Below are 25896 nucleotides of genomic sequence, written 5' to 3'. Positions count from 1 at the left end.
CGAGTCCCGTGTCCATGTATCAGCCACCAGGCGTGAGTGCTAGAAGCATACATCAATGAGATGCTGACGAATGTCACGGGCCTCCGGTGCCTCGCAGACTCCATGAGGTGCTGCCACATCCCCACCCTCATCATGACCATCCTCAGGTGCTTGCAGTTCTGCGTCAGGGGGCATGGGCACATTTCTACGTGCGCACATGTTGTGGAGCATGACACATGCCATGACCATCTTTGCAACCTTCTCATGGCGGTACAGGAGTGCCCCGCCAGACCTGCTGAGGCAGCGGAAACGAGTCTTCAGTAGGCCGAATGCCTGTTCAATGACTACACGGGTACGTGAGTGGGCATGGTTGTAGTCCTCCTCATGCTGGTCCCGTGGGTTCCGGACTGGTGTGAGGAGCCATCTCTTCAGTGGATATCCAGCATCACCTGTATGTGGACGAGAAACGTATGATGTGGAATGCCATTGATACGTACGCACACCCCCCCCCTTCCTGCCAGGTCATTGCCAATTCACATACCCCACATAATCATGCATGTAATGAGACTCACCGAGTAGCCAGGATCTGTTCCCTGCGTGTCGCTCCATGTAGCGTGGTATTGTAGAGTTCCTCAAGACCATAGAATCATGGGTTGATCCAGGGAATCGGGCACAACAATGTGTAATGATCCTGTTGGAGTCACACACCATTTGTACATTCAGGGAATGAAATTGTTTTCGGTTGCGGTACTGGGCCTCCATGGCATGTGGGATGACCAATTCCACATGGGTGCAGTCGATGGCACCAATGCAACCCGGTATGCCGGCAAGTGCATGGAATCCCACTTTTGTGTTGGTAATTTCCTGCTCCGAGCGTGGTAGAGAGATGTAGTCGTCTGCGTGCTGCAGGAGGGCATCGAGCACTTGCAATAGTGTCTGTGAGAACAGTGGCTGAGAAATGCCATGCAACTGTCCGACTGTGTGCTGGTAGGTGCCTGTGGCCAGGAAGTGGAGTACAGACACCACCTTCAGTAGGGGTGGGATGGCGGTTGGGCTATCTATCATGCTGACAAGGTCAGCCTGTGTCATGTCCACAATGGCGGCTATGGTGTCCCGGTCCAGACGGTAGAGGGTGTGGATCTGCTCATCAGTGAGGTTGAACGGATGTGCTCGGAGGCGTGGGATTGCGGGCTGCCTGCGTGGTGGTAGTGGCTGTGCTGGCGGGCCTTGCTGGCCCTGCCTTGGCCTCCTCCTCCTCCTGCGTCTCCTCCGTGCGGCTGGTTGTAGTTGGTGTTCGTCTTCTTCTTGGAGTTGGAGCACTTGCAGTGCTATCAGGTCCCCCAGGGCCAACATCGCGAGTCCTGCCGGTAGCATTTCGGTGTGGTTGTGGGAGGAGACTGGCTGTGCAATTTATGTGTTTTCAGGCTGTATGGCCTCCACCTGTGGTGATTAATTCCACCTGTGCAAACTGCTCTCCCCTTTGGCCGAGCACGTCCCGCGCACAACGCTGCAATTCGGGGAATGGTATCTTGCTATTGCAATCATGTATTTGTACCCGATGGCCGTGTAAGATTGGTTGATATGTTCATTCTGCTGTGGTCCCATTGTTTCACATACTATCTGTGCAGTCGCGAACAGACTTGTGAAGGGTCAGTGGAACGTAGTACTCGAGTAACGGTGGGCCCTCATGCATCACTGTACCGAGTTGCAACGACGGGCGGGGCGTCCCATTTGTGGGTGAAGGCAGTTGCCATTTTCACACACAGCCGCACTCGATGGAATAATTAGTGATTTCAAACGGCCACAGATGCCTTTTCGACGTGATGTTGCAAATGAGGAATTCGAAGGGCGGCGCTTTCGGTTTCCAGCTAGCGGCGAGGAGATGCCCACAGGTCTGACTGCAAATATAACGTTCTATTGTTCAATGTCCTTGAGACAGGGCCCATGGCGAGGAAGCAATGATTGATATGAATAGTTTGGGATGCGCAATAGCTACGTGGGCGATGAGGCCGGCCGTTCCCAAATACATGTTACTTCACAACACTGGAATTACGGGCTGGGGCACTGTGGATTTTGCAGGCTGCATAACGCACAGACTCAATGGATGTTTCTAATGTTATGTGAGTAATTATTCAGGCGTTTTGATCCCGGGATGAGGGGATGATGAATGGATGCATGGGCAGGTGATTTGATACAGGGTTTGCCATGTACAGGGCTTCTTGGGATCTATCCGCCTCCCCTACGCTATGTGATGCAGGGCTGCCATAGTGGGACCATCGTCTATCTGGCCTTGTTGAGCCCTCCCTGTCTCGACGCGCCCTCAGACACTTGTGTCCATGCACGTTAACATTCCCATCTGATGGATTCTGTTTTGACAGACGCATGCACAGGTACACTCGTTTGTGATGGTGTTTGCACCTCGATATAGATGGTTATGAGTCGCAAGTGGTTTTGGGGTGGTGATGATCCTTTGGAGTGGGCTAGCATGCATATGGCTGTGGATTTCGTGTGATCATTGAAGTGAGTTGTTGGAATGTAGTTCTGATGGCCATTCTGTTGTTTTTCTTTTCTTTTGGTTGACAGGTATCTCCTCCCCTTTTGCCACTGCCATCTGTATGCCACTCCTGCAGATGGGTTTTACTCCCGACACCTGCTGCTTCGTGTTAATCAGTGGAGCAGCATTACGATCTTATGGGACGATCGCCAATGGCCCACATGCCCTTACGCAGTACTGGTGGCTCGGAGCAACATTTCGGCCTTTCAGCTGGACTAGTGCCTCCCCATTGGGACGGCCCTGCGGTTCTGTGCGCTTCCATGTTGCCTTTTCGTACGTGAATGTGGCTCTGTGTACCATGGGGGAACAGGGCGACACACAAGTAGTGGCTGGTCATTTCTTGCGGATGCAGCCCACAATGGTGATTAGTGTTTTGGAGTTCATGGCCTGATGGCTGTATGGGCTTGGTGACTTTGATGTGCATAAAATTTCTATTCTGATTTGGCCCGTGTAGCGTTTTTCTTTGCAAGTGATGTGGCATATGCCTATTTGGGGGGCGATATATTGTGAGGAGATCTGCATTGGGTTCCAGCTTCGGGGTTTAGTTGCGTGGTACTGTACTGGGCGCGTTTGCCTACTAAGCCCGTGAGGTCAGGGATGGGGGCTGCCTATATGACAGTTTGAATGTTGTCATGCTCAGGGGCGGGGGATTGGGTTTTGTGTAACAGATGCCGGTCAGCCAGGTGGACTGGTGGAATGATGTGATTCTCGGAATATTGCTGGTCACAGGTGCCTGTGTTTGCGTGCGTTTCTTGGTGGGGGACTGTGGTCATGTCCATTGGGATGGCTTCTGTATTCGTGCCATCTGTGCCCTGCAGCTCCCATTGGCCCCTCTTGTGTTTCTTTTGTTCGTTGCCATGCATGGGTGACTTGTGCATTTCAATGGTTGCATTGTGACTTCATTGCACCTACGGGGAGTTGTACTTTGTGGGCAGGGAGCGGTGTACAGGCACTCAGTGGGGCCGTTTACGGTTGATTCGCGATGCCGTACTTCTCACCATGGCGGAATGGTACATTACGCCATGCCTGATGGCGTTAGGTACATGTCCGCTAGGGTCGGAATTGGCGTACCCTTGCGCCATGGTGGTGTTTGCGGTTTCGCATGGCGCGCGCGCGCGTGCTTGGTGCAGTTAGCGTTGGCGTTCACTACGGTGTCGCTAATGGCTTCGTACTTTGCGGTGACGGGTCATAGTCGCACCGAGCGCTATTCGATGGCGGTATTGCATTTCCGCCATCGTTTTCCGATTTCCGCAAGGGTCGTAATGAGGCCCAATGAGTTATTACCAGGCCATTCCAAATTTGGAGGGCCCGGTAATTCCTCCTTCAGGGAACCCGGGCTGGACCTTCCCCATTTCCATTTGAGCCCCCATAGGGCTCAATGGGAATGGGTGCGGGAGCTAACAACGGGCCGATTATAACCGGCCCGTGGTTAGCTCCCTGCTCCCATCACAGGACCCGCTCTGGACGTCTGGTAAAACCATTACCGGCACCGTTAAATGCATTCCGCACAGTTCATAATGAGGCCCAGTGTTTTGTCTGATGACAGGTCATTCCATAGGTTTTGAAGCTCTGTTTTTCTGCTTTGGTTAAGTAGGCTGTAACATATTGTGCAACTGAGGTGCAATTGTCTGCAATGTACTGCACATCTATGTTTGCATTCCATAATAGGGCAATGATTGCATTGTAATCATTGATATATTTTGCTTCTTCTGTTCTTTTTATGTAATATGTATTTTTAGGTGATTTACCTTTAACACTATGTCTAACTGAAGACATGAAGCTGTTCACTTCACCTGTTTCTGTAACCGGTCTAGGGAAACCAAAGCGGCAGTTGGTGTAGTATTTCCCTTTGTTTTTTATTTTCAACGATAATATTTGCCACATTTGTGTCTTTGAAATTGTACAGTTTGTGCATGAAGATCACTATTTGTTGCTTCTGATGGAATTTAACAAGTGACATATTTTTTGATAAACTTGTAATGAAAGTGGCATCACTCAGGGTAATTCATGGAATAAATGTGCGCCGAAAAGGGGAGCACAAGCATGAAAATCGCTGCACACGCGTGCGAAAGCCACGCACGCAGCCGTTCATCGATTCATGGAATGCGCTCCATGTGTAAACCCTGGGATGTGCGCCAAATACGTGGGTGGCGCACACGTCATTAAACGCTGTGCGTGACACGCACAGCAAAAGCGCACAACTTGTAGTGCACACAAGAAATGTGGGCGGAACACGGGGCGTAACATGCGGAATGGGGAACAATGCGTGTAAATGTGGGCATTACGGGGGAAGTACCAGAGGTAAATGCTTGCAACGCCCACACGTGCGCTAACAACACGTATTCATGTAATCGAACAGTGGAAACCCATGTGTTAGGCAGAAACCTGTGCAGTTCCCTTGGGGAACACTGCAAAAGATTTAAGACTACAGGTAGAGCAGTAAACCCCTTTGGTAGCAGTCTGTACCACCCAGATTTACCTGGTAGCTGTGGCTGAGCAGTCAGACTTCCCTCAAGAAGAGTTAGGCAGTATGCAAAGTATACACAATATGTACCAAAACACAATAGCACAAGCAAACACTGACCAGAGCTTGGTTTCAAAAGTATATAGTTATTTATTTAAAATACACATAAGTTAAAAACACTCTAGCAAAAATATAGTAAAAGCACTTCAACACAGTTATAATGAAAGTAGATTCAATCCTTTCTCCTATCTAGACAACTCTAGGTAAACACCACTTAATTAAAACAGAGGTGAGTGCTTAACGTTAGATGACACTCTAGTAGTTTCCAAGAAAGGGAGAGAAAAAGCAGAAATAGGTTAGACACACCACTCTAAGGTCCAGAACACTTGCAATAGGCTTAAAGAAGAATAAAGTCACAGGTGAGCAAAAGTCACTAGGCAGGGCCCACTCTTAGAGTAGCCGGAGCGAAAATGTGCCCAAGATCACACTGTTAGTTAGAGATTCAAAGTCTTGCAAAGAGTCAAAAAGAGTTTAGAGTGGCTCAGAAAGTTTAGCCAAAGTGTCCCAGGCACTCCCAGGTTCGAAAGCCGGGGACTAAATCTACCCCGTACAGTCGGTAGCAAGGGAAGCCAGGCGGAACACAGTACCTTAAGCGGAAAGGATCCTCCAGCGGTGGCAGTTGTTCCAGGCAGTGGCAGCAGGGCTCGACGTCGGTCAGGGGAGAAGAAGTTCTCGCTGAAGAGCAGAAGAAGAGGGTCGTTGCACTGCCCGGGAAGAAACCAGCCGCGGAGTCCTCCGGTTAAAGGGTTGGTACCGACTTTCGCGGTATGGGGGTAAAGTGTGGTATTCCGGTTGCCGGGGTGCTTGGCACAGGCAAGGCGACCACGAGATACCTCAAAGAACGGAAAGAAGGCGAAAACTGGTTGTCCCCACCAGTCAAGGGAAGGAGCCACTCCGTTAAGAGTTCTCCTCGGTCGTCGGGAAAAAGTGGTGAGACGGTTCAGCAGGGCTCCACCGGGTGGTGTCGTCGAAGCAGGTCGGCTCAGCTCTTCCCTCGTCGGATTCTTGGTCCTGTGGCGACTTCTGAAGTCCCAGTCCCCAAAGCCCGGCTTTTATGCAGCAAACCCCCATTCACCCAGCCTAGCTGTCACTCAAACATGCTAAGTGGTGAGCCGGGCGGCTCACCACTTGGGCCAATCAGGACGGAGTGCGACTTGAGTTACCACGGTAACTCAGTCCAGGGTGCCTAAATCCCCCTCCACCCCTCCTAAGTACCCCAGACAGAGTGGCACCACTTTGGAGGGCTTCTGTGGAGAAGCCCGCCAAAAGTGGAACAAAGGGCTCCACTTTGGGTCAGAGTTACAGAGGCGAACACCAACGCCATTTTAGAATCAAGTTTTGGCAAAAAGTCCCAACCGGAGTTATAAAAATAAATATATAAACCGGCGGTATGTTTAAGGCTACCGTAAATAAATAATTAAATGTGTTAGCCTAAAACAATGGGAAATCCCATAGGGAAATATTCGCGGTCGAATATAAAAAGTAGTTTCCACTGCCACCAGCCAAAACTCGATCAGGGGGGACGGAGACGTGCCCCCTCGACTAACAGACCCTGGGGCAATCGAATTGCCCCAGCCAGTACGTCCACAATATGATGGTTTGTACTGGTTCTGTTCAGGATTCAAGACTAGCAAAGTCTTTGGTGACTTTACATGCCCTGGGAGACAGTAGTCAGTCCTAGGGTATGGAGTCTATGTTGGGGAGTCCCTAGGACACCCCTGGGTCACGGCACAGAGGGTGCTGTGTGACCCACATCACAAAAATACATGAGGCCCTATGGAGTAAAAGACCCCATAGCCCATTCAACACAAGGTTTAACCAAGAAAACACACTTCAACATGTCCAAGAGTGAGGGTAAAAGAGTCTCACTCTTGGCAGGAGAAAAAAATTAAACCCCAGAAATCCAGCAAAGCTGCTGGGGGACTCACTAGGTAGGGAAATTCAGCCTAAACAGAGAATTCTCCCTAACACTCGCCCCCCCCAGACTAAGGGACAGGAGGATTTAATCCACTCCTGGATGAACCTCATACCTCTAGTCGATGATATACATCCTAGAGAGTCCATCAGCATTTTGATGGTGACACCCTGACCTGTGCTCAATGGTGAACTCAAAGGTTTTCTTTTGTAAGCTAACGGACCTACAGACCCTTTGAGGAACATCAGTCTTTTTGTTATAGGGGATCTGGTTGACCAGTCCCTCAGAAGTTGGTACAACTTCTGAACCTATGTTAGGCTTTTTCAAGGGGTCCTTATAAAGGATTCCCTTAGATCTAGAGGGGCCTCCAAGGTTCCTCACCACCTCTCTTGTGGGAGCAGGTTGGGTCTTAGGCCTCTTGGTTGGAGGGGTTGGGGTTAGGCAATGTACCTGCTTCCCCTTCCTCTTAGATCTACCCTTACCTATTTTAGGAGTTCCCCCCCTAATATTAGGATTTGAGTTGGGGTCTTCAGTAGAAGGTCCAACAGTCTGAAGGTTTTTGGCCTTAGACTTTTCTTTTCTGGTTTTCCACCAGCACTGAGAATTACCAGTTCTCTCGGGTCCAGATAGGGGCCTAGTTGGTCTATCCACCTCTTCCTCAGAAGCAGGGGGGGTCAGAGACTCGGAAACTAGGGGAACAAGGGTGGAGCTTGGTTGGGGCTCCCATGTTCCTAGCATACTATCCGGAAAGGTGCCTGGGTCAGAGGTCAACTTACCAAACCCAGGGCTTGTAGTGGGGTTCTCAGTAGAGGGTCCCACAGGCTTAGAAGGGTCCTTCAAGGTAGCCTTTCTAGCCAATTTGGTTAAGTTCTGCTTCTCCATACTGGGAGGCCTGGGGGTATGTGACACTACTCCTAGAGTTCTTAGGTCATTCCCTAACAGGACCTTCCCAGGTACCTCAGCCTGAACACTGACAGGGATCCTTACTGTCATGTTGTTACATTGAATGAGGGCTGGTAGAATAGGAACCATTTGGACAGGGCCTCCAGACATCCTAGTGGGACCTTTGGGTGCTTTGGCCACATCTTCAGGTTGAAAGAAGCTTTCATCCACTACTGTTCTGCTGGCCCCAGTGTCTCTCCTGGCAGGAGTATCCTGGCCATTGACAAGAACACTGTCCACATAATACACCTTAGAGTTAACAGGTAGGGAGTTATACACAACCCTATTCTGGGGACTAACCAGACCCATAGGCTCTAAGTTTACAGTTGCTTGAAGACCCAAGGGTTCTTCAGCAAAGAGTTCAAAGTGGGCACTAGCCATCTGTACTTCATCCTCAGGAGTGAAGGCTAAGGAGACTGTGCTGATCCCTGCAGGTTTACCCTTGCACTTGGGATCTCCTTTGATATGGTCAGTACCCTGACAGACATAGCATTGTCCAAATGCTCTATGGAAGGGTGGCTTGTTCTGACCTCCTTCTGGCTTGTGGCCAGAAGGTACAGTAGCCTGACTAGGTTTCCCATGTGGCTTACCCTGGTTATTTTGTGGTTTGGGGCCCTCTTTGGGATAGGAATTATTAGAATTCTCTTTGGAGTCTTTTTTAGGCTGTTTCTCCCCATCCTTCTTCTGAGTTACCCCAGAATCCTTGTGAGTGGCCCTGTTGGCAACCCACAAGTCAGCAGCCTTAGCTAGTTTCCGGGAATCTAATTCCTTGGAATCAGCCAAGTGTTGTCTGAGCTCAGGAGAGCAGGCATCATAAATAGTCTCCAACATAAACAAATTCTTCATACCTTCATAAGTGTTCACCTTGTAACCCTTAATCCATCCCTCTAAGTTTTTCAAACATTCACTCACCCAGGTAGCCCAAGGGGTACCATCATGCTTTTTGAGGCTCCTAAACCTCTTAAGATACTGGGAAGGGGTCTTCCCAAACCTAGCTATCAAAGCTAGTTTCACACATTCATAGTCCTTCCTATCCTCCTCCCCCATCTCCATTACCACATCAGTTGCAACAGGGGGAAGCCTAGAGAACAACCAGGTGAGTAAGTCATTTCCTGTGATGTTCTGGAGCCCATGATTATATTCAAACAGAGACAACCAATCCAACACATCCAACTTAGGCTCATACATACCAACCAATTCTTTAGGCATCCGGGGTCTTTTAGGACTGGAACTTCTAGAGGAGCCAGAGAGAGAAACATTCTCAACAGATAATTTCTTCATTTCTAAGTCATACTTGAGCTCCATTTCCCTTAGCCTTAGTTCTTTGTCAGTTTGAGCATTAAGTTTCTTATACTCCAATTCTAGCTTCATTTTCTCTAGTTCAAAGTACTGAGGACTAAATGTGGGACCTGGTAAAGGTCCAGTAGGCACAGCAGGTAGAGCAGGCAGAGGCCTAGGGGGGACAGTTACAACAGCCTCACCCTCCTCTTCTGACTCTTCCTCAGAAACATCAACATTTTGCTCCATGTTAACTTCAACACTGTCATCTACAGTTGCTGGAGTGGTAGGTTCCTCTGAACCATCACCCAGACTTTGGTTAGCTAACAATCTTTCAATCAGCTCCATTTTCTTGCCCTTAGTCAGGAGATCCTTATGTTTACAGAGTACTCTTAAACAATCAGCAGTTTTGGCTGCAAGGGACTCTTGACTATAGCTTTCTATAACTGACATGTTAGAGGTTTTACTTTTTCAGTGCTAAGCTTTGTGGTTAGTTGCACTAAGGTATCTAAAGCACAATAAAATGTATACTCAATACAAATCCCACCGCTGTACACCAGTGTTAGGCAGAAACCTGTGCAGTTCCCTTGGGGAACACTGCAAAAGATTTAAGACTACAGGTAGAGCAGTAAACCCCTTTGGTAGCAGTCTGTACCACCCAGATTTACCTGGTAGCTGTGGCTGAGCAGTCAGACTTCCCTCAAGAAGAGTTAGGCAGTATGCAAAGTATACACAATATGTACCAAAACACAATAGCACAAGCAAACACTGACCAGAGCTTGGTTTCAAAAGTATATAGTTATTTATTTAAAATACACATAAGTTAAAAACACTCTAGCAAAAATATAGTAAAAGCACTTCAACACAGTTATAATGAAAGTAGATTCAATCCTTTCTCCTATCTAGACAACTCTAGGTAAACACCACTTAATTAAAACAGAGGTGAGTGCTTAACGTTAGATGACACTCTAGTAGTTTCCAAGAAAGGGAGAGAAAAAGCAGAAATAGGTTAGACACACCACTCTAAGGTCCAGAACACTTGCAATAGGCTTAAAGAAGAATAAAGTCACAGGTGAGCAAAAGTCACTAGGCAGGGCCCACTCTTAGAGTAGCCGGAGCGAAAATGTGCCCAAGATCACACTGTTAGTTAGAGATTCAAAGTCTTGCAAAGAGTCAAAAAGAGTTTAGAGTGGCTCAGAAAGTTTAGCCAAAGTGTCCCAGGCACTCCCAGGTTCGAAAGCCGGGGACTAAATCTACCCCGTACAGTCGGTAGCAAGGGAAGCCAGGCGGAACACAGTACCTTAAGCGGAAAGGATCCTCCAGCGGTGGCAGTTGTTCCAGGCAGTGGCAGCAGGGCTCGACGTCGGTCAGGGGAGAAGAAGTTCTCGCTGAAGAGCAGAAGAAGAGGGTCGTTGCACTGCCCGGGAAGAAACCAGCCGCGGAGTCCTCCGGTTAAAGGGTTGGTACCGACTTTCGCGGTATGGGGGTAAAGTGTGGTATTCCGGTTGCCGGGGTGCTTGGCACAGGCAAGGCGACCACGAGATACCTCAAAGAACGGAAAGAAGGCGAAAACTGGTTGTCCCCACCAGTCAAGGGAAGGAGCCACTCCGTTAAGAGTTCTCCTCGGTCGTCGGGAAAAAGTGGTGAGACGGTTCAGCAGGGCTCCACCGGGTGGTGTCGTCGAAGCAGGTCGGCTCAGCTCTTCCCTCGTCGGATTCTTGGTCCTGTGGCGACTTCTGAAGTCCCAGTCCCCAAAGCCCGGCTTTTATGCAGCAAACCCCCATTCACCCAGCCTAGCTGTCACTCAAACATGCTAAGTGGTGAGCCGGGCGGCTCACCACTTGGGCCAATCAGGACGGAGTGCGACTTGAGTTACCACGGTAACTCAGTCCAGGGTGCCTAAATCCCCCTCCACCCCTCCTAAGTACCCCAGACAGAGTGGCACCACTTTGGAGGGCTTCTGTGGAGAAGCCCGCCAAAAGTGGAACAAAGGGCTCCACTTTGGGTCAGAGTTACAGAGGCGAACACCAACGCCATTTTAGAATCAAGTTTTGGCAAAAAGTCCCAACCGGAGTTATAAAAATAAATATATAAACCGGCGGTATGTTTAAGGCTACCGTAAATAAATAATTAAATGTGTTAGCCTAAAACAATGGGAAATCCCATAGGGAAATATTCGCGGTCGAATATAAAAAGTAGTTTCCACTGCCACCAGCCAAAACTCGATCAGGGGGGACGGAGACGTGCCCCCTCGACTAACAGACCCTGGGGCAATCGAATTGCCCCAGCCAGTACGTCCACAATATGATGGTTTGTACTGGTTCTGTTCAGGATTCAAGACTAGCAAAGTCTTTGGTGACTTTACATGCCCTGGGAGACAGTAGTCAGTCCTAGGGTATGGAGTCTATGTTGGGGAGTCCCTAGGACACCCCTGGGTCACGGCACAGAGGGTGCTGTGTGACCCACATCACAAAAATACATGAGGCCCTATGGAGTAAAAGACCCCATAGCCCATTCAACACAAGGTTTAACCAAGAAAACACACTTCAACATGTCCAAGAGTGAGGGTAAAAGAGTCTCACTCTTGGCAGGAGAAAAAAATTAAACCCCAGAAATCCAGCAAAGCTGCTGGGGGACTCACTAGGTAGGGAAATTCAGCCTAAACAGAGAATTCTCCCTAACACTATGCGCCAAAAAAGATGCACTAATCCAGAAACACGTTCGCCAGCAGGAAGCAGGCGTAAGCGGCTCTGAGCACCATAAAAGTGCACCCAAACAACAAACAAGCTCATACGCTACAATGAATATACCGTTCTTCGCAGCAGTGGTTGTGGGACACCACAGGAGGAGGAGAATAGCCAGGCCCCACATTTTTCTATCCAGGACCAGCCTTTTTGGGATGCCTGATGACCAGGTCTATGGGAGGTACAGGTTTCTACCACTAATAATCCTAGAATTGGTCAGGGAGTGGGAGGATGACCTCACATCACCCACCCTGTGCTCCCAAGCACTGATCCCCTTGGAAAAGGAGCTCAATGTACTGCACTTCTTGGCAACTGGGTCATTTCAGCGGACAAGTGCTATAGTTGGGGGTGTCTCACAGGCCACGCAGTCACGCTGCCTACACCAGGTGTTGGTGATCATGACTGCACACCCCACAGCCCACAGGAACATGTACATGCCCAGAACACCTGCAGAAAGTCAGGCCTTCGTCCAGGACTTTTACGGGGTGGTGCACTTCCCCAAAGTGCTAGGTGCCATTGATTGCACCCATGTGGCTCTATGTCCTCCCAGGGCCATTGAGCACATCTATTGAAACCGCAAGCACTGGCCTTCCATCAATGTGCAGGTTGTATGTGATGCCAAGGGAATCATCACCTCAGTATATGCCAACTATCCAGGGTCCAGCCATGATAGTTTCATATTCCAAATGTCACCCCTAAACCGGGACCTGGAAGCTGGGAGGCATGGCAACACATGGCTGATTGGTGAGTATAAATGCCTCTGCATATGCATGCATGTCAGACACTCAGAAATGGGAAAACCCCACTAATGACAACCATTATCACCTACCAGGGGACAGTGCCTACCCTCTGAGCACCTACATGATGACGCCAATACGGAACCCCACCACACCACCCAAGGTAAGATACAACACAGCCCATATTGCAACCCGGGGCATAGTGGAGCGCACATTCGGAGTGCTGAAGTCATGCTTTTGCTCCCTTGACTGCTATGGTGGGCAGCTGCTATATGCGCCCCCAGTAGTGTGCAGGATCATAGTGGCAGCATGTGTCCTGCACAACGTTGCAACCCGGCGGGGCGTGCCGGTGGACATGGTGGTGCCCCACATCCCCAACCGCATGCATGACCGCTGCTCATGGGAGGTGAAAGGGCATGTGGTGAGGCAGCCGTACCCAGCTTGTGGCAAATTTCTTCACCTAAAATCCCACCCCTGCGGAGTGCACACAGGCCTGGCACATACCAGCTGACAATTTATGATGATGACAAAAGGGACAGTCAACTGTCACAACCATACCACCCTGAGATTGTTTACCTGGAAGTGCTACATTGTGTGCATCCCCATCAACTTAAACACACCCAATGCTGTGTCAGTAAAAGGCACACATTCATGCAGCATGAAGGACTACGCCCTTGCAAAATACTACAACCAAATGGTAGCATGTCACCCAACCCCTGCCTAACCCCATCTCAGGTACCCAACACACCATGGCATGGCATGCAATGTGAAAGCAACCAAATGAATGCGCAACACATGACACAAGTGTCACAAAGTGCACCGTCCCAAATGGAAACAGGCCACAGACAATTGCCTCTCACTAATGAAAAAAAAACACACATGAACAAATACTTACCAGCAAGACAAAACATCAGTACAGGATCCAACAGTGGCAACATATGACAGTAAAAATTGAAAGTAGTGCAAGTGTCACAACCTGACAAAGCCAGCACATCGACCCCTTCCAACTGCAGTGTGTTGCTCGTAGGCAAATGTGGCAATGTACTGCATACAACATGAACTGCATCTGCAATCGAGACAGGCTCGTTAATACATGAAGAAGCTACATGTATATATGCAAAAAGTCCTGTATGTAAAACCATATATAAATCCACCATGCAGTGGAATGAACAACAATCCCCACTAGGGATGTATGCACAGTTTGGACTACAGACTGCCCACACAATTTATGGGAGCCCAATGCCTCTGTGTAATTTACTGTCACTTCGTCACACCCTTTGCGAGCCCATGGAAAGGGGAAGCAGGAGGGGTGTGTGTGTCAGGAACCCAAGTTTCTATCCCAAAGACAGGACAAGCTTGCATGTGCCCAGCTGGAATACACAGTGGATGCCTACAGGAGCCACACAAAGCAACACACTGTAACATGAATTCACAATCTGAAATGGTTATGAACAAAAAAGTAAATGCAAATTAAATAAAGAAAAAGAAAAAGTAAATGTAAAGTAAATCAAATAAATTAAGCAATAAAGTAAAAATCAGAATACAAATCAAATAAAAATAAATGTATGAAAATGAAAATAAATTAAAAATGAAAATAAAATGAAAATAATAAATAGAAAAAAGAAGATGAAATGAAAATAACAAATTAATTAAATACTAATTCTATTTTGTAATTTCGGAATGAAATATGAAAAAACAAAAATAAAAACAAAAATAAAAATAAATAATGGTCATGTGTGGACCAAGGGGGGGCACCCAGGAGGGAGGAGGTACAGGGTGCACCCTAACACCCACATGCGTGGATGTTGAGAAAAAAAAAAAATCCTCCATGGGCTCATGGCCTGCATGGCTACCCTACAGTGGGAGAACTGTTGTCGCTGTCATCACCCTCTGGTGGTACCTCAGAAGGTGCATGTGACATGGGAGGCAGACCACGCAAAGCCCTGTCATGCTCCTCCATGGCAGAAAGCATGCAGGTCAGAAAGGTTTGGTTCTGCAGGATGATGGTACGGAGATCCCCATGCAGCACCTCACGGGTAGCATGCATTTCTGCCTGCAAGGCCTCGCGTGATGCCCGGATCTCCTCACGGGTTGCATGGAGCTCAGCTGAGAGTGTGCATGTTAGCTGCTCCAGCTGCTGTCTGACCTTGTACTCTGGAACACCTCAAGTGCACCCAGAGTATCTCTGAGAGACCTGTGTTCTAACCCCAGGGCATCCCTGTGGGTCTGTGACTCTGCAGATATGGCTGTGCGCAGAGTCTCCAGTCCAGCCCGTCTGTCCCTGTTGGATGCCAACATGTCCTCCCTGTGTGAGCGGCACATGGACTCTGTTGCCTGCTGCTGGAGCTCCACCTGCCTTTCAGGGGGGAGAATGGAAGTGGCCACCCCATCCACGGCCTGAGCCATCATCTCAAACGATGCCCCTGTTGTGCTGCAATAGTGTACATGGAGTTCTCCCACACAGTATTGCCTGGTGGTGCGTGGCCACCGTGTTGGCGGGCACCACACCTGTTTGTGGCAAGGTGATGTGCACCTTGGTGTGCTGGCACTGCCTGAGGCTGCAGTACTACATTCCTCCTTTGATCTGCTGGCCCAGGAACAGGAGCAAATATTGTGGAGTGTAACCCTGCATCTGTAACCACCACAGGTAGACTTTCCAACACTGAATGCCCCATAGAGGGGTCTAGCCCCAGTGCAGGTGGGTTGGACAGAACAGCATCCCTGCCAGAAACACTCACCTGCGACGGGACATATGTCTCAATGTCAGATTCAGCACCTGATTCATAGAGGTCTCCAGAGGTGTACCCAGAGACACCCATGGACAGGATGGTCTGCAGGAGTAATGGATTTTCACCCACCACCCCACGTCCTCCACTGGTGCCTGGTTGTGGCTGTGAGTACTCCTGCCTTTGTGCCATCTCCTCCTCCTCCTCAACAGCATCTAGTGCCTCATCACCTGCCAAAACATAAAAGAATAGAAATGAAAACAGGCATGAGCAGCATAGCCCACAAACATAGGCATGACGAGGTAAACATCGAATACATAAATGACACATGTCACACATGACAATAATTCTGGCATGCATGCACTGGCAATGAAGTGAAAGGGCAGCCAAAAAGCAGACACTGAGGACTCCAAGATGGAAAAGTAACATGTGCTTCATGCTGCATAGCACCTGCATCACACATCGGCCTGTGAGTGGCATGGACAATCCACATACATGACACATGCCACACACATATGGCACATAGCATAGCCATGGCAGATTTGACAAAGACTCCCAGATGGTAGCAAATCAGTACTGTCACCCATCCATGTGAGATGGACATCATGATATTGAACATGCAAAAGAGTTTGACAAAACATGCATGTGCCACACGCTGCAACAAAGCCAGTGTGCACTAATGCAGTGATGGGAGGCACATGGATACATCAATGGTTGGTCACTTGGACATGACAGAAGACAATTGCCATGTTGAACATTCAAACAGGGCCCCGAAGTGATTGTGTGCCGGCCATTTGTGGGTGCAAAATACTCAGTCAGCCTGATTGATGAAATCATTCCCATAATAAGTAAAGAAATGTGGGGCTTCATGGGGTGTAATCTATGTCTGAAGTATGTTCAATTTGGGGCACAACGGCACAAAAATGTGTGTTAAACATGCAAAGGATTCCATCAATCAGGCAGAATGAACAGGAAAACAGTGTGAACAATGTTGTGTCATGATGGCAGTTGACGGGCAAGAGCAGTAATCAGGTGGAAATTGTTAACTGCGGTCAGAAGGGATACTGTAAAACCCAAACCCAAGGTCAGGGGTCATGACTACACAGCCTCACCTGGCACTCAATCAGAACACATCACCCAAGCAACATACACATGGTTTGCACACACATGCATGGCCACTCACCGGACCTTGCCTCAAGATCTGGTAGGTCTCCCACGCCTTGGATCTGATCATCTGTGATGAAGCCTCCAGCGATAGACTTATGTTCTGTGAGTACTTCCTCCTCTGGTGGAGACCCACTGTCAGTCACCAGAGTAGAGGCATGATTGGAAGTCAGCTTGTTATTTGCTCTGCGTTTGAAGTCATTCCACCACTTAGAGCAATCATCAGCTGTGCACCTCACAAATCCAAGGGAACTAATCTAGTCCGCGATGCACTGCCAGTGGGCCCTACGTTGAGCAGTCATAGTCTTGCACCCTGCAGTCACCAGCATTTTGCGGCCATGGGCCGACACGTAGCCCACAAGTGTGTCTTGTTCCACATCATTGAAACTCTGCTTCCTTGACGTGCCGGAGAGGGGAGCCGTGTCTGGGGTCCCAGCCTGTACCGCAAGAGCACCCTTCTTCCTCTTGAGAGGTGGGGCGGACCTTGAGTTGCTTACGCCACTCTGGTCGGTAAGGGCTGAAGCGCAGGTGGACTGGGCACTGGAAGGCACCAAAGGCACGATGACCAAAGGTCTCACTGCAGGCATTGGCTGCTGGGTGATGTTGGCAGGACCAACCTTGGTGTGATGGTCTTGGACCAATACTGTCCTGGCTGGGTGACTCGGAGCTGGGGTGGATTGAACTGCAGCTGCCCCTGCAGCCTCCTCACCCTGGCTACTTGGGGCAGCAGATGACATTGCTGCCCCAGATCCACGTGGCCTGGTGACAGCAACTTTCACCGCCACACGTGGCTTTGACTTTGTGACACGGAAGTCAGCCTGCGAGTCATCCTGTGCCAGTTTGGTCAACAATATAGGCCGGGTTAACAAGGCCTGAGCTGGGATGGTGTCAGCTACGGTTTATGGTCATAATACCAAAAATATAAATCTTGAAAAAATAAATCTCGAAAAAAAAGGGCGAAAAAAAAAGTTGAATTTTTTTAATGACGTTTTTTATTCGAAATGGGGGGGTTCCCCCCTCAGCCCCTTTTTTTTTTTTTACCATTTTTTTAAAATCCCGGACCCAAAAATAAATATATAATTAAAAAAAGAGAAATTCGACTTTTTTTTTCGAGATTTATTTTTCGACCTTTTTGTCATTCGAGATTTTTTGGGGATATTTTGACTGACCACCGTCAGCTACATCTCCCCGACCCATTGGGGGGGCATAGGTGTCCCTGATTGGTCCTCACACACTGGCCTCTTGGGCCACCCTGCACATCCTGGCCACGTCCCCTAACGCGGACACCTCTTGTAGGTTGGCCACCTTTGCCTCCCTTACCACTTGGTCGCCTCCCAACCATGGCACTGATGTTCTTGTGCGAATGGGAGGTGCAGTAAACCATTGTCCTAGGCAATTGGGGTGAAAGGGGCAGTGTACTTGATGCGATACGTACCCTAGTGCTCTAGCAAGGCTGTCTGTGACCCCTCGGTGAAGATGACGGTCACGCAACGCTCAGGCACCACAAATACAACATTTAACATGCATGCAACCCCTGGTAGCCCACATGCGTGGAATAAAGAACCCGTACTACGCTGTGGCACCCAGAAACACAAAAATAAGAGTACACATGGTACACATAGGCTACAATGATCTCTAAATGGGAACACGACACACGGGGGCAACCACAGTTGAAAAATACGTGCGCGACTCACCATCTGCCTGGAAAAAGAATGTGAAAAAGACACGCGTGTGCGCGTTGGCAACACCCCCGCCAAAAGAAGAATTGAACGCTGTCTGAGTATACAAGGAGTACGAACTGGAACCGTTGTGAAGTAATCACATGTGAACCGACAAGAAGTACAAGAATCACCCGCTCGCTCTCCACAAAAAGCACATACAAGAAAATGGCATCCTACGCATACCTTTTAACCCAGCCCACACGTGCAGCGTCACTTACGCGCGCACGCGCTAAGGGCCTTTCCTCCAATTACACTCAGTAACACCTGGATGTGCAGTTTTTGCATGTGTACAATCAACATGCACCCATGGGGAGAGAAACACCCATGCGCGTTACGTCACAGACGTGCTTACGCGCTAAGGCCCTTTCCTCGAATTACACGCTGACGTGCTATTTTTTCACGTGCCAATTCACTCCGTATCAAGCTGGCCACACGACAACACACAGAACGCCATGCTCCTGCCCACAAGGCCATTTTCCTGCCCCCCAGAGCCCCAAGCATGCTCCCACCTGCCATCTGCTGCTGCCTGCCTGCTGGCCACTTGCCCTACTATTTGGTGCTTGCACATCAGCCATCTGCAGGGGTCCAGTGCCGTGACCACCCCTGCTGGAACAGAAGACTCCCGACTGAAGTTCCATCGCTCCACAGCCCAGCACCGGGACTCAGTTGCCCACCCACACCTGCCTCAGGGGTTGCCATGTCGGGGGAAACACCATCAGAGACCACTGGCAACCCCGAGCCAGAGAGGCAGAGGGCTACCAGCTTCAGTGCCGCAGAAGTCGGTATCCTGGTGTAGCAAGTCCTGGTGCATTATGATGCCCTCTTTGAAAGTTCACGCGCCGACAATGAAGGATGGAAGAGGATCTGGAAGGACATTGTGGCTGCCATCAATGTGGAGGGGGTGGCAGCCCGCGACATGCAACACGTCCGAAAGCGTTGGGAGGACTTCAGATGCATGACCCTCAGCAAGGCCCGGCACCTCTTGAAGGCACCACATGCAAAGGGGTGCCGGGACCACCTGATCAACATCCAGATGAGGGTCCTGCAATGCATACACCCGTCGCTCCACCTCCAGGTCCTTCAGAGGCAGACCCGTCCGGAGTGGATCGGTAAGTGCCCATGTGTACTGATTGGACGCAGTGCATGTTGAGGTGTGCCAGGAGTGTGCAGGTTGGACGTATGTCTTGAAAGGCCCATGTATGGATGTGTATGTACAGGGACATGAGCCTGCTGCATGTGAGTCCAGTCATGTGTGAGGCACATCAATTGTGTATGTGTTCAAATGCATGACGCCCAAATGCATGTGTGGGTGCATACATGTATACATTTCTGTGTATGTACTGTGGCATGGTTGTGGTCTGACACATAGATGCTGGTTCCACCTTCATGTATGTGCACAATGTACATGTGCATGTGTGTGTATTTGACATGTGTGCCACTGTGATACACCATGGATGCATGTGACACCGACATGTAGGAGGCTGATTGGCAGATGTGACATGGATGCCGATGATTTTACTGCGACAGGTGGTGGAGATGTACAGATGCATGTATGTCTGGTGGCGTGTGTTCATGTGTTCGGCACTCCCTGTGTTGCATGTGACGTCAGGCTAACCTTCGGATGCTCATGCTGTTGTATGTGTCTGTATGGTGCTGCCTGCTGCAACATTCCTGTTAATTTGCTCATGTGTGTGGGTTCAAATTATATGTGTGTTGGGGAGTGTGATGCCATGTGTGAAATTTGACACTGCCACTCATGTGCAACTGTCATGTGTGCATCATACCATTGTATAGTACCCTGATGCCTGTGTTCTGTCTCTCCCTGTCTGCAGCGTCAACTGATGAAGAGGGTGGAGACGGTACTGTGGAGCACAGCAACAGGGATCCCACCACCAGCCGGAGATGCAAGGCACAGCTCCCCTCCCAAGTTGTCATCTCGTTGAGGAGTGAGGAGTCTGGCGCTGCGTCCAGGGCCGCAGCTGCCAAGGGTAGGTCCAAGAGGCGGAGGTCAGAGGTGAACTCCTCGGCAGCAGAAGGAGCAGCTGAGACCCCACAGGGCCTATGGAGGAAGATGGCACAGAGTCATCCAGGTCGGTGGGGGGTTTTGTTGAGCAGGAGGCCATGGAAGGCCCACGCACAGGGCCTGGAGGGGGGATTCCACTGGTACTAGTGGTACAGGCCAGGGGCAGGGACAGGAGGCAGTACAGGCAGCCGTGGAGGTGCTTGTGTGTAATCCTGTCCCCGATCCTGTGACTGCATCATCCCGCACTAGCAGGGATGCCTTCGTCCAGACCCGTTTTCAGGGAGGGGATGCGCAAACAACAACTGGCCTTCCTCTCCCTGCGGATGTGGCAATCTGGGACCGTGTTGAGCCTGTCCTGGCTGGGGTGGCATTGTGTCAACATGGCATTCGGGATGAAGTGCAGGGTTCTCGTGAGGACACTGCACGTTATTTCAGATGCCTTATTGACCGTGTCAACCTACTAGGACGGGTCACCAGTGCTGAGTTCCTCCGTGTGCTGGACCTTCTACTGACCCCTCCTCAACTGAATCCCCTATGCGCCAGTCGTCCTCCGTGCCATCTTCTGCCAAAGTATCACCTGGGTACCCTGTGGAGCTGCCCCTGACCCAGCGGCTAGGCTGGTGGTGGACACATCCCTGCCACAGTCGGGAGTCAGAGGTCCAGCAGGGGTGGCCACCACATCAACTGGACCCCAGCAGGAGGAGGGCGTACAGGCATCAACAGGCAGGGCACATGCACGGCAGCAGCAGGCTCAAGGTGGAAGCGATGATGGCTCGGGGCCATCAACATCAGAGGGGCAGGCATCGGTCGGAGGGCAGGAGGACCCTGGATTGGGAGTGTCTTCCGTGTGGCAGCGGTTGGGCCGGCAAATAGATGCAGAACGGCGGCGGGCGGAAGAGGCACGGCTCACTATGGTCAGGGCGGAGAACTCCATGTGCAGGGCGTTGAGGCGGGCTGAGTGCCTCGAGGCAACTCGCAGGGAGTTGGAGGAGGCCATTGCTGCATCCCTTCGAGACCTCGGTGGCCAGGGAAGAAGCCCGCCTCCGGGACGTTGAAGAGGAGTTTGATGATGCCTGGATCGGAACATCAACAAGTGAGCCGTTGGACTTCCCTGCTGCCTTTGTAAATAGTTCTGTAGGTGTAAGTTTCCTTTCAATTTTTTTTTCCTTTGGGGCGCATGGACTATTCCCCGCCTTTTTGTATATAGTATTTGTATTTATCAGGTAGGATTTAGGTTAGGTTTCCATTGGGTTGTTGGGCTCATGGACCCTTGGATGTTCATTTGTAAATAGTTTTGGACCTGGATTTCATTTTATTGGACCCATGGTGGAATACTTTTCTTTTTTAAAACTCTGATTTTTGTTTAATGGACGGACCCATTGGAGCCATTTTTTTTATTATTGTGTGCTTTTGTTTTATTCATTTGGTTTATTCTTCTTTTTTCGATACTTTACTGGTCCTCTCTCAATTGTTTTGTGCATATCACAATGTGGTTTTTCACAGTCATGTGTCAACATTGTGTGGGTCTGAGGGACATGTATTCATGGGCATGCTGCTTATTTATTTTCTATCATGACATTGGGAATTCAATGTGGAGTGGATGGAATGCTTGGTTGGGTGTTTGGACTGGGGTGGTATGGGGTGGGATTTGAATGGCCATAAGGGCCATGGGTCTGGAGGTGTCGGTGGGAGGACATGAGTCGGGGCCTGCTGGCAGGTGCCCGTCAATGGTGGGTGGGTGGCTGGGTGGATGGGGGACATGAGTCGGGCTTGCTGGCCGGTGCCAGTGAATGGATGGGGGATATGAGCGCTCACAGGTGTGTGGTGCCATGTGGACTGCCTGCAGGGCATGGTGAGAGGTGTAGGGTAGTCCCCTGTGGTGTGGGCTGCCTGCAGGGCATGTGGAGGTGGGAAAGGGCACACCCGGGAGGGACCACAATGGCAAATTGCGTGTGAAACTTCCCGCGCACCCCCAAAATACATGTACCCCGCTGGCCCAAGGCCTATCGCATGTGAAACTTCCTGCGCATCCCCGAAATACAACCACCGAAATACATGTACCCCGCTGGCACAAGGCCTATCGCATGTGAAACTTCCCGCGCACCCCCAAAATACACATACCCCGCTCGCCCAAGCCCTATCGCGTGTGATACTTCCCTCGCACCCCCAAAATACACACACCCTGCTGGCCCATGGCCTATCGCATGTGAAACATCCCACGCACCCTCATAATACACGTACCCCACTGGCCCAAGGCCTATCGCATGTGAAACTTCCCGTGCACCCCCGAAATACACATACCCCACTCGCCCAAGGCCTATCGCATGTGAAACTTCCCACGCACCCCCGAAATACACGTACCCCGCTGGCCCAAGGCCTATCGCGTGTGAAACTTCCTGCGCACCCCCGAAATACATGTACCCCGCTCGCCCAAGGCCTATCGCGTGTGAAACCTCCCGTGCACCCCCAAAATACATGTACCCCGATGGCCCAAGGCCTATTGTGTGTGAAACTTCCCACGCACCCCCGAAATACACGTATCGCTCGCCCAAGGCCTATCACGTGTGAAACTTCCCACGCACCCCTGAAATACACGTACCCCTCTCGCCCAAGGCCCATCGCGTGTGAAACTTCCGACGCACCCCCAAAATACACGTACCCACTAGCCCAAGGCCTATCGCGTGTGAAACTTCCCACGCAACCCCAAAATACATGTACCCCGATGGCCCAAGGCCTATTGTGTGTGAAACTTCCCACGTACCCCCGAAATACACGTATCCCGCTCGCCCAAGGCCTATCACGTGTGAAACTTCCCACGCAACCCCGAAATACATGTACCCCTCTCGCCCAAGGCCCATCGCGTGTGAAACTTCCCACGCACCCCCAAAATACACGTACCCACTAGCCCAAGGCCTATCGCGTGTGAAACTTCCCACGCAACCCCAAAATACATGTACCCCGCTCGCCCAAAGCCTATCGCGTGTGAAACTTCCTGTGCACCCCCAAAATACATGTACCCTGATGGCCCAAGGCCTATTGTGTGTGACACTTCCCACGTACCCCCGAAATACACATATCCCGCTCGCCCAAGGCCTATCACGTGTGAAACTTCCCGCGCACCCCCGAAATACACGTACCCCTCTCGCCCAAGGCCCATCGCGTGTGAAACTTCCCACGCACCCCCAAAATACACATACCCACTAGCCCAAGGCCTATCGCGTGTGAAACTTCCCACGCAACCCCAAAATACACGTACCCCGCTCGCCCAAGGCCTATCGCGTGTGAAACATCCCGCATAACCCCGGAATACACGCAGGCACCCCAACCACCTGGCATGCCCCACAGGCACCCCACTCACCCTCCCCAAGCCCTGCAGGCAGGCCATCCACCCTGGGCATGACCCACAGGCAGCCCACACCACAGAGGGCACATTTTTCAATGCAATTTACCTGGCGCGTGCGGGGTACACATATTCCGAGGAGTGCACGAGTACATTTTCATGCGTTTTGGCTGCTGTGAGCAGGGTACGTGTAATATTTTCATGAGATTACAGTGCATCGGCCCTGTAAACTGGTCCATGGTTAACGCAGCCCTTTTGCGCTGCATTGGGGATTTCAATTATTTTTCCTTGCGCAAGGGGCATTCTTGGGGGCATAACTAGTGCAGTGGAATGTTTGCTGCGCCAGAGCTCAAAATGGCTTGAAAATTCCATAAATACGCGGTGCGCCAGAATGCTGTTTAGCGCACACGGCTGGTGCACGCTCCGTCTCTGCGCTACTCGCATGCGCTGCCTCTGCGCTGAAATCTATGAATTACCCCCACTGTCTTGACCAAATTTAGGAGCATCTTGAATCCATAAAAGCATGTGGATATATGGTGCTCCTCTGGCTTGGTATTCTTTTCTCCAAAAGAAGTGTTGCACTTCTCTAACGGGAGGAACAGTTTTATTACAAATAAAGTGTAGCGTAGCAATGAAGCGATGATAGCAATATCTTGAAACATTAACAGGATCTAGAGAACAAAGTTCTCCAGGTGTTAGTATATCTATGTTTGTTTTGTTTTTATTTGATATGCGTAGGAAATCATGTAAATCTTCCCATGCATATTCTGCACAACTTAATGTAACAAACCAAGTGGGTGGGCCAAGGTTTCTTATCATACAACGTACATCTCCGTGACGTCGGAACCAGTACTCTTTAGTACCATGCATGTTTGCTAATAGATTTGTAATGCTTGATTGTAAAACCTCATCTTTTTCTTGCACTTTTTGTAGTAATTGCATAGCTGACATATTTTGAAAGTCGGTTCCTGATTTTAATGTGTGTGCAACTCTGTAACATAGAGTTGCTAGTTCACTTTCAAAGAGTAGGTGGAATATGTATTCCACATTTTGTCTAAATCTAGGATCTTCAGAGTACATCCATAACAAGCGGTATTCTGATGCTGTTATTTGAATATGTCTATCATCGTACCTTCCTCCTTTGCCAGTCGGAAAGAGTAGAGGAAAAGCATGTGCTTCTATACTTTTTTCCCATATACTGATTGGTGATCTTTTCATTTGTCGCATTTGGTACGTTTCTAGTGCATCTTCTACGGTGTCATTAGAGTGTAATGGATGAATTGTATAATGGTCTAAAATATTGGACACTGTAGCAGGATCTGGAAGTTCAAATTGACCAGTTTCTGGTGACTCTGGAATTATTTCAGTTATTTCCCTTATGTTTTCTTCAATATTTATGTCTTTGGAGTATTCATTATTGTCTTTTAGATATTGCAAGGCGTGTCTAACTTTATGTAAGTCTACCAGTTGTTGCCAAATGTTTTTGTCTTTTGTAGGTACACCATTAACTAAGAAAATTAAAGATTGCTCTATTGGACGTTGCACTCCCAGAGTGTGCACATTTTCTTTTAGATCTAATGTGGATATGCATGCAGCTGCAAGTAGACATTTTGGAGACTTGAAGAGTAGTTTTTGTAGTAGGTGCTTTCCAATGATATGAGACTTGTACTCAGAGTGATCAACAGTACATTTGAAGTGCTGAACTCTGATGATGGAGTTAGATGTAGAGGTCGTGGATGCGATTGGTGGTTGGTTGTGTGACAGGTTAGCTGTATACAATGAGGGAATGGCACAGAGAGTGAAGTGGAAATGGTAGAAGGGCTGTCCAAGTTACGATATGTCCGCGGACATGGCGGTTGTCCGTGGACACTGTGTATTACATACAGGGATTTTGGGGTGGAGAGGCATGCAAATGAGAATGAGCAGAGCAAGGGATTGGTCAGTAAAGTTTATTGGGTGTGTTGTGTAAGGAGAGAGTTTGTCAGAAAGTCTTTTTCCTGAGAGAACAGTTATCTATGGCTGAGTGTTTCAGAAAACAGATTATCTGGATTTTGGGAGACTCATGGATATATTGGTTGGAAGTGCATGCAGACGCTGTGGAGTAGCTGCAGATCTTGGATTCCCTCATGTGGAAGTGCACTGGTATGGAGTGCATGGAATGAAGTGGTTGGACTTGGTACCTCTTTGTGCTATTTTGGAGACAGAGCTTCATCCAGACATAATTATAATTCATTGTGGAGGGAACAATT

Source organism: Ambystoma mexicanum, chromosome 12 (genome assembly GCF_040938575.1).
Source record: "Ambystoma mexicanum isolate Mex_15411 chromosome 12, UKY_AmexF1_1, whole genome shotgun sequence".
Taxonomy (NCBI): Eukaryota; Metazoa; Chordata; class Amphibia; order Caudata; family Ambystomatidae; genus Ambystoma; species Ambystoma mexicanum.
The sequence above is the reverse complement of the archived record's forward strand: the minus strand, read 5'-3'. Positions refer to the sequence as shown.